At 39.6% G+C, this 10,532-nt stretch overlaps 1 long non-coding RNA gene across 1 annotated transcript; it reads right to left on the minus strand.

Annotated features, from left to right (window-relative positions):
- Nucleotides 1-277: 277 nt before the first annotated feature.
- LOC147653937 (uncharacterized) lies at nucleotides 278-7,195 on the minus strand. Its single transcript, XR_015284085.1, has 3 exons — nucleotides 5,807-7,195; nucleotides 3,374-5,077; nucleotides 278-1,295 (listed from the first exon to the last, which is right to left on the minus strand). It is a non-coding gene; the product is annotated as an uncharacterized LOC147653937 (long non-coding RNA).
- Nucleotides 7,196-10,532: the final 3,337 nt, after the last annotated feature.

Consider the following 10,532-nt stretch of genomic DNA (forward strand, 5'->3'; position numbering starts at 1 on the left):
AAAACCTGGAGAAAATAGAATGTCTAATGAAAAGGCTGACAGGACTGTTTTATAACTCAAGCAAATCAATGTGATTCCCTAGCAGTATTTTCACATGTGGGACTAATCAGTGCTGAAATTTTTGTGAATAAATAGCATTATGAAAGCACCAGATATGGGGAAATTTCCTCATACAAAAATGAATTTTGCATACTCTTAAGATAAAAAAAAACCAAGTTTTTTTTATAGCATATATAGTACAGTCTGTAATAAAATATGTTCCATATAATATTCCATGTTATTCCATGTAATAAAATATATATTCTTGTACTGTAGTGAATCCCTAAATATGCAAAGCATTATCCCACTAAAAATGGCAGACCTGATTTTCATTATGTCCTGAATATTCAAAGTGTATTGAGAAAGTTTCTGTTTTCTTGTTCTCCAGAGGTTCAAACACCCTTCAGTCTTTTACAGGCAGATATGAACCCATTTTCATCACACTCCAAGTCAGCTGGGAACTCTGCTGATGTTTCAGCACGCTGAGCCTGAGCTGATATATCCTCACAGGGTTTATTAGCTCTGCCCCTTGGCAGCAGCTGTGCATAGCTCCTGCCTGGGACATGGCTTGTGTGCAGTCTCCCCAGACCACGTCTGCCTGCAGGACCTGTGTAGAGGCGCCCTTGGGAAAGAAGTTTAAGAAGTGCTGCCTGTCTTGTACACAGGGGAGGCTGCTGAGACAGTGCTTGTAATGCGAACAGTAAACCTGCTTAGAGCTGTGAGATTTCTCTTTGGCAGCTCTGAGGGAGCTGGCTGCAATCAGAAATGCACACTGTGCAAATGCTGCTGTATTAACTCATTCTAATGGTTTCTGGTTTGTTACTACCAGGCACGGTTATCCACAGTGCACAGAAACTAGATTATCAGGGAGAGTGAAAACCCATCATGGGACAGCTGTGTCTCTTTAAATCTGACAAACCAAATAACTTACAATGGCTTTCAGAGCATGTATTATTTATTATCAGTCATATAGTCTCCCTCAGCTGTTATTCAGATTTGACCTGCACTGTGGAGTTTTGCCACCAGAGTTATTTCAGCTGCAAGTGTGAAAATAATGGTGCTCCCTTGCTGATGGAGCTGTGAGCAGGAGAGAGCACTTGTTGGCTTGATTAATGTTGCAGGGGAAAATAAAACAACACCCAAGTTGACATAAACCCCCTTTTGAATGAATTCACACTGCATCTTCACCAGGCTGCTGTGCCAGAATAGCTGTGCTCAGACTCGGGTGTCCACAGAGGCTCCATAGGAGAGTTGAGCTGTCAGAGATAAACAATATTAAAAAGACAGTCAAAATGGAAACTAATGTAAAAGAAGGAATAATGGTTTTGCTCATTAGGCATCAAAGAGGGGCTTTCTGTGAAACTGTGGATATATTGAATTCAGTAGCAAAGGCCTTGTTCTTGTAGGCACAGAGCTAAATGCAGGATTCAGCCTGAAATTTATTCTTTGGCTCAGGCAGGTCCAACAGAACCAACCTGTTTATCTCTTCCCATTACATCTTGTTTTCCAAAAAAATCCCAGTATTTAATTCTATAATATATTTAAATGTGACAATTATTCATAATTTCTGTTTATTGGAATGCCAATACTCTCTCTTTCCCTATTGTTGCTTTATTTTAATGCATTGTTTTATCAAGATAACGGAAATTGTTAGCACAATATCTATGGAGAACTGTGAGCTTGTAGGCTTTTATTATCTTCCTTATCCTTTGAGAGTTTGCTTTTAATTCAGGGAAATCTCTTAAGATAAATGGACTGAGGGAATAGGATGAGGGTTAGATGAAGGCAGAAAAGGAAAAGAAACATTCCAAGAAGAGCATTCTTGCTGTGCAGAGTGAACACAAAGAACAGAGCACAAGTGTGGAATACATTTTGCAGACTTCCCTGAATCCTGTCTGCAGCTCATTGCAGTGCACTGCAGTCTTCATTAAAACTTGATTTCCTGATCTCTAGAAGGTGTGCCTGTCTCTCTCCTGGTATAACATGCAAAGGTTCCCTTTCTCAGTGGTTTAGTCATCTTAGTGCACATGTCAAGTCAGTGTTTCATGCCTTCATACAGTCCCAGGGTACTCCCCTGAGTTGCTTGAGGGCCTCAGAGCCAAACCTTTAAAGTCATTAAAAAATCAAAACCAAACTCTATTAAAGGCTGAATTTCAGTCAATTAGCTACTAAGACAGCTGATCTCCTCGGGTAATGAAGCTCACAAATCAGAAGATAAAGCACCCAGAGCTGGGAGGTTGAACCAGCTCAGGGCCACACAAAGCTTTTCTTTCTGGGGAAGCTTCTTCACATACCTGCCTACCCCAGTCCTCAATATTGTAGTGTAAATGACACTGAAGAAAATACACTATTCAAAGGGTAGATATATATACTAAACATGAAGGAGATTGGGTCTTTCAAGACACCCATTAAGGTCTTAATTGCTGGAAGTCTGGGTCTTCCCAAATAACTCCACATTAGTTTGTCACAATGATAATAGTATTTTTCCACTTTTATTGTGTTTATATGAAATAGGAGTGGTACAATGATAATAGCTTATAGTTTTGTCTGTTAGATTTATAATGGCATCATATGGGTAACTATACCTAGTTTGCTGGGTCAGTGATATATTTTATATCTCAGGGTGGTAGAGGATGAGTAAGACTGAATACAGCAGAAGTCTCAGTTTTGAACACTAGTCTTTTTTGAGGGACAATCAAAGGTCATTTATCTACCTCACTATACTTTATCTGTCATCTGTCATTTAAATAATAAGCATTTGAATTTTATCCTTTAAATTTTTACATACCTAATGCCAAGGATCACTGACTAGGGAAAAAAATAAACTTCATATCTCTACAGAAGTTTATTAGAGAAAATTATTCAAAATTCATTAATTACAGCAGTTTGTTCCTAGAGATGTTAAAAGCCTGTTCTTTTAAGGGTGAGGTGCTACTATTGGATATGAACCAAGAAGTGATAAAAACAAGCAAGTGCTATTTATATACTCACAAGTTAGTCAAATGCAAAGGTGGGTGGATATCATCTAATATACTAATTCTGTACTCAAAATTAAATCATAAAAAAAAAAAAAATAACAACAACTACAATGGCTTTCTGTAAAAAAAACATCCTGGAAATTACGGAAGCATAATTAAGCTAACCTAGCTGTACTAATCTAACTGTCTATATAAATGCATATTCCAGCATGAGAGTGGCTTTCTCTGCTCCAGCGGAATCAGTTCTAAAGGAATAATGCCAAAACTGGGGAAAAAAAGGCCTCTCACAATTAGATGAAAGTGTCCACATATGAATTTGTATTAATGCCTTGTAGCACTTTAGAATCACAGCTTACCTTTTATTACCATAATTTTCCATGTGAACAATCTGTAATCTTCTGTCAAATGCCAGTAACATCAACACATTCTGAGTTCAGTCTTGCATGAGGGTCCTATTCTAAAATAAACTTGGCTGTGTTTCAAGCTGTTCTCTGCATTTCCATTCATTTTCTTTTTCTGGTTCTGGGAAACTATGCTGAAAGCTGACTAGTCACATTTTTTTGACTCACACTGCTGACAAGTAAGTTCTTTTAGAATTTATGGTAATTTTTACTCTCTACTACAGAGTTTCATTCTTCCCCAAGTGAAAATGTATATTTACACAGCCTGTCTAAAATGGTTCTTGCCAATTGAGTAAATACTGCTCTGTATACAGAAGAATTTTAAGCTGCTTAAACAAATATAAAAGGGTATGAGTTAATCAAGGAAAAAAGCATTTGTGATTCTAGTGTCATGTTGGTTACTCTGTGTTGATGATGACACATACTAGTGAAAGTTAGTGAATCTGAATGTGCATTTTAGCAATGATAAGACTCCGTAATAATGCTGGCTTATTTCTGGGAAGACCTGAAGCATGGGTGTTTCAGGTGTGATTGTGGAGTAAATGTTAACCCATACTTGCAAGAGGTACTGACATAATTGTTTATGCAGAGGTTGTGTCCTTCACATCCCCAGGACATCCCACATCAAGTGGGAGGCAGCAGTGGTGCCCACAATTCCTCCCTTCTTCACACTTCCTGAGCTACCATCGTATTTCTGGATGTGATGCTTCATCAGCTGAGTACTGGTAACAGGAAGACCATCATAAAAAAGAGATCTCTCTGCATCTTTTCTATCCCAGCAGTCAGTGCATGTAGATCACAGTAATGACCTTTTCACTCTTGGGATGCAAGAAGGAAGAATTTCACAGCTGTCTTGTTGAGTTCCAAGTCCCTGGAGGGTCTTGGGAATCCTTTCAGACTCCAGACTCTGTCACCTTAAAATAGATAGAAGATGGCTTTTCATTCATTTTCCTGTTAATCATTTTTCCAGAGGTCTGGCATCCTTGAAGGCTGGTGCAGGACCATCACCGTTGCACTGATGTTGTACAGCTGCTCTGCAAAGGTGTGCATGGGGAGTCTGTACAGGCCCAGGATATGACAGCAGCATACACACACCAGCAGTGAAACCACAGCAGCCTCAGCCAGCATTGCTCAGGGCCTCACAATTCCCTCTGACAGCCTCCAGCAGGATCTCTCTCCTCTAATCAAAGGCAAATTGCCTTTGGACCCAGTGGTTCCATGCGCCTTTCCAATTATTTCGGGGACGTGAGGACTCGTCCAAGCGGTTTTGCTGTAACTGAGGGATGTGATGCTCAACCTCAGGAGGGACGTGGGCAGCGTCTGGCTGGGGCAGGTATTGCTGATACCTCACTCAGCCTGCCTGAGGTTGCCACCCTGTTGCAGAACAGGCAGATGTGAGAGCTCTTTAGCTCCATCCCCCAGCAGCCTGGTGCTGTGGCTCAAGCCTATCTTTGTTGATAGTTTAAGGAATTGCTCTGGAGGAGTTGAAGTATGTGCACATACTGTAGTCTGCCAACTCTTCTCTGAGGAAAATAGCCTCTGGCAGAAAGGAAGAGAGTTTTGAGACAGATGTTATTGTAAAGTGTGTTGGCAGGACTGCCTGCAGCTCTTCTGTAAAGCCCTTTGTGGTACTGATGTGGAGGAGTCCTGCAGACTTTTCTAGGAAGGAGAATAAAATTCCATTTTATGTACAATAACAATATTTCTTTCTGATGTAAAACCCACATTCTAGGTGTTCTGGGAAAACAGTCGTTGTGGATACCAGGTTTTCAGCGATGGAAGTTACTGCTCACTTATTTATTTATTTATTATTCTGTGAATTATAAAAGCCATATTTAGGACTGTAGGAAAAAAAAAAATAACCTTCCTTATTTATAAGTTAAAGAATGCTTCTGTATAATGCCTCAGAGAGATAATCATACCCTTGGTCTTTTTGTAGATTCAAATAATTTATTCTTTCTTAATTATGTAATTTGCTATAACTTATAATGAAGTGGTACAGATGATTTTATTTTTTACTGACAGAGTGGAAGAGGCAATTGTAATTTCCAGTTACTGCAGCAAAGCACCAGCATCTATTTAGAGAAATAAATTGATTTAGATGCCATAAAAAGTGGCAGCACAAAGTCAAAACATTACTCATACTGTTAAATAATTTAGCTAGTGACTTCTGTCTCACTTGAATATATCTGACTTTGTACACTTTGGGATTTATATTTTCGGGCCTTTGATCTATCTGAGATGACTGCTTTTTATATCCTCGCCACAAAACTCAAAGGAACACATTTGGAATGAAGGTTATGCTCAAAATGCTTGTTTCTTTTTCCTGTTCACTTCCGATCCCAAGGCACGAGGCCAGCCAGGAGTGTGAAACGCTTTTTTACTGACCATGATGTTATCCTGGGCAGCTTCTCCTTGTCCTGCAAGTAAAGCAGCTGTTTCTCTGGGTGAGATTTCCTTCAGTTTGGGGAACGTCTCACAGCAATTGTGGTTTCCTGCTGTCAGTTTGCCTGAGAAAGCTTCACCTGGCTGTGGTGGAAGGGAGTTGATCCACCCCTACCTGCTGCCAGTTTACAGGCAGTAGCTAATTTTAGCTGTGATGTAAGTGAAATCCAGTATCTGATCCAATATCCTCAGGGTGAGTTACCTAATTTCTTAATCACAGCTCTATGTTGAACTCGTGTGGCACTTGAAAGCAAATCACAAATCTGGGCTTTAAGCTGATGGTTACCTTGGGACCAGCAGGGTTATACTCATCATGAACAACCATTGGTAGTTTTTAGTCTGCATTATATATTCAGTGTATATATTTATATTTGCTTCAAATAGCAAATTAATTTCCAAAGTAGAGATACTTTCTGAAATAAACTAGGTTAAGACAAAAAAATAACACTTAAATTTGTGAAATAAACCCATTACCAGATCGTTGTCACAGTCAAGTAAGAAGTAAGTGTTGTTTAGTAGTTAATTTTTGTTCAGGAGTTAGTGAAGGAAGAAATTAAAGGAAATTTTGAGAAAGAAATTAAATGAAGGAAAAAACCTAAAATGCCAATATGAGTATGAATTACAGACAATAACAAAAAAGGAATGTCAATAAGGAGAGATAAAGATAGAACAAAAGAGACTGGAAGTTCTGAAGACAAAAATAACCTTCTCAAGGGTATTAAGGAGAATATAAAATGTAACTGGCATCCGTTGCCACAAGGAGATGGAAATTTTTGAAGAGCAACAGGAAAAACTGTTTATTCAAGAAACGGTTTTGTCTTTCATTTGCAAAGAAACAGAGAAATCTAGTCATAGCACACGAGGATGGAAAAGTGCTTTCCAGTGTGCTTGAGTGAAAGGAATCCCACTAACCCTAGTTTGAGCCCAGTGATCCAAGCTGTGCTAGTCAGCTGCATCTTATCACTCTCTACAGCCACCCAAAAGAAGGTTGTAACGAGGTAGGGGTTGATTTCCCCTCCCAGGAAAACAAGTACTGGGAAAAATTTCTTTACTGAAAGAGTGGTCAGACATTGGAATAGGCTACCCAGGGAATTGGTGGAGTCACCATCTCTGGAAGTGCTCAAACAGGGCATGGCTGTGGCACTGGGGGATATGGTTTAGTGGGGATTACCAGCTGGGCTTGGTCTTAGAGGTCTTTTCCAACCTAAAGGATCCTGTGATTCTCTCCAGTCAAGGGCAGGTACTCCTGAGAGGAGTTTATTCCATTCTGCATGGGAGACTGCAGCATCCAAATGACCAATAGGCTCATGGGGAACCAGGTCAGGTGTGTGTGTTGAGTTACTCTGTAATGGCAATAAAATTACCCACACAGCTGGTAACCCTTGATACCACACTGGTTGACACCATCTTCGACAGCTCCACCCAAGCACCTGGTTAGGGTCAGCATCAACAGGTTCTGTTCATGGCTAAATTCATGATCCCCACCTACAGAAGGAATGACTTGGTCTTGCACTGAAGATGTCCTTTTTTAGCAGCTGTCACATAACAGTGTGTGACAGCATAACCATTGTCTGTTCAGAGCTTATCATTCTATAAAATATTCTGGAAGTTTTCCAGGCGTGGCTTTGTGGTAGTGTCAGCACTTATTCCAGGGTCAGTGACTCGGTCATGTACACATTCTTGTTTTAGGATTCCTGAGAACTCCCTGTGCACAGGACTTTTCTCAAGAATACAGGCGTGCATGCTTATAATGCTTTGTCACCCATGTGTTATTAACAATAATTCTCTCCTTCATGATGAACTGTTCAAATTACAATTTCCCTAAAAGTGCAGCTGGTCAGACCATTCAGTTCCCAGTCATATCAGTGGCCTTCTAAGGAAATATTTTGGGGGTTGCTTCCTAATGTATTGATTTTTCAGTGCTTTTTTGAAAATAACCTTGAGAAAACACATGCAATGAATTACCACTGTAGCATGTAATACTGTAACCTGCATTGCTAGTAATTCAATACTGGGTGAAATAAGACAACAAACTAGATGTTGTAGGACTGTAGAACAGCCAGTCCCACTGAGACTTAGACTATCTTAATCTCTGATGCCCATATTGTAATGTCTTGCTGATTATATTCAGTTTTCTCCTTGGTACTGGTTTACAATGGATTCATAATAAAAATCCTTTGTTAAACAACTCTTTACATTCAGTTCCTGCTTTTCCTGTTACAAGAGTACCTGTCATGCCCTGGGGAGGGGTTATTTTCGGTCATTCTGATTGGAGAATGATGTTTGGTTGTGCACCTAAAACCTGGTAAGTAATGACCGCAATATCATTGCAAAATCTGTGTTTCAGTTTTAAAATGCAGTCTTACTCTGAAGCCTTACCATGATAAATGAATTTTTTTTGGGTCCTACCAGCTGAGCTCTACATCACAGCAGCTCTTTATGGTCAGTGTTTCCTTCCATTTCTCTACAGCAAGAATGCATCCTAATAAATTCCTAAAACTACACAGGCAGTTTCTTCTTGGGAAATTCTGGATTTCCATTAGGGATGGAGCTTACCAGTTCAAGGGTCATCAGTTATGTGTAGTCCTTTCACAGATCTGCTATACAGTTCCATACAGGAACTAAATAAAGCTACTGTTTACAGTCTTCAAACATATGGTTAAGATGGTGGACTTTTCTACACTTAATTAGGTCGACTTTCCTTCTATTAATCTCTGCAGTAAGAGTATATTTTAATATCAGTAAACCACATGGACCTGATAATATTGCAATCAAACTAATCTGCAATTATTCTAGCATTTGAAGCTAATGAGAAGACAGCTTTTTCAAGGAGCAATAATCCACCTTGGTTATGTACTGAAAACTGTAGGAAGGCCTTAATCACATCATTGCCTATCACTGATAATTTATCCCAACTGGATTCAAGGTCTATAGTATTCAGTGTTCCATTCACTACACCTGAACTTCCTAATAAAGTGCTTAAATCTCCCTTTCACTTTCAAATATTTCTCAATCCATTGCTTAAACAGGCTTTGCTCAGCACACCTTCCAGCTGAATAATTAGGAAGCTTAATGGAACAGTTGCTTGAGCTAATTTGAACCGTATGTAACTCTTCCATATTTAAAAGACCTTGTGACTTTCCATATTGCCTTTGGAAAGTTTGGCTTCTGGGGACTTCGATTCCAACAGTAACTGACATTTGCCCAATAAAAGGAAACAAGGTGAGCAGATGGAAGCAGTCTGTGAGCATGGGCAGGTCCAGCAGAGAAGTCTGACCTGATCTTTCATGGAGAAGTTTATTCTGGGAGAGCTAACCATTAGATGGAGTTAGTAGTGTGTGATGCTAGCTGATCACAGGAAGGATTCCAGGCAGCCCAGGGAGGTTGTGGAGTCTCCCTCTCTGCAGACATCCCAACCTCTCCTGGACGTGTTCCTGTGTCACTGCTCCAGGTTACCCAGGCTTGGCAGGGAGGTTGGACTGGGTGATCCCCAGAGGTTCCTTCCAACACTAACAAATCTGTGATTCTGTGATGCAGAGCAGGGTGCACACAGCTGGCTGGCAGGACAAGATGTGAATACTCCAATAAGCCAAATCTAGCTGCAGTGTGTGGGAAGGTTTTGGGCCAGGGTACAGACTACCTCAGTAGAACCCCTGCAGATCCCCACTTCCAGGAACCAGCACTGTTTAGTTTTTTTTTACCTTTTTACAAAGTGGATAGAAGCTATCCCACAGTTAGCTGTGATGCAATTATATAGTGTGGCATTTTATCAATGAAGAATTCCCAAGGAAACCATGCCAAGAGCAAATAACAAAAGAGTTGTGCACAACCTTATGAATTAAGCAAAAATGAATCTCACACAGCAGGACAACCTCAAAGTTCTGGACAAGTGAAATTTTCCTGCAGAACAAGCAAGGAGATTAAGAAGATTATTAAAAGGCGGTGATAAAGATTGGGATGAAGAGCTGTCTCTGGACTCATGGTCAGAAGAGCAGCCATTGTACTTTGGTTGGTATATGTTTCTTGAGACTTTGATTTGAAGAGAACTGTAAACAACATAACACTGTTAGCTGTAAAGAGAATGGTTTGTTGAATGGCAGTCTGAGCTGAAACCTTGAAATATTTCAACCCAGCTAACAAACCCTGAATGGTTTGTTTCAAAGAACAAAATTTTATCACATTAATGTATTTTTGTTTATGTGATTTTCAATCAAGATGCCCATGGAAATATCTTTAAGTATTTGAAAGCTAAAGGAAGTGGCATAACAGTACTAAGATTAAGCAAGGTATCATACAAAATCTAATTAATTTTGAATGTTAAAGGTAATACCCAGATAGTCAATAATTATGTATGTGAGCACATATAACACCACATTAGTCTTTCTACAGAGATCCTTAATTCTTTTACTATTGCTCTAAACTCAGTGCCATCTAATTCTGCTTTGACCATTATTTGCACCACGCCTGCTATCAAAGCTAATTTTTGGGGTTTTTTTTTAGATGAAATATTTTTGATGTCCTCTTTTATTTCACAGTCTAATCCAAACAGCATCCTGGTTCTCACAGAATTTTTGGCTTATCTCACTCCCTTTTCTGGGAAGTGTTCACTGTGCTCCATATTGTCCTTTTCCTGGAAACCCCTTAACATAACTGCTGTCCTTAATCCTTC

This window comes from Cyanistes caeruleus, chromosome 3, assembly GCF_971803275.1.
Source record: "Cyanistes caeruleus chromosome 3, bCyaCae1.hap1.1, whole genome shotgun sequence".
NCBI classification, from domain to species: Eukaryota; Metazoa; Chordata; class Aves; order Passeriformes; family Paridae; genus Cyanistes; species Cyanistes caeruleus.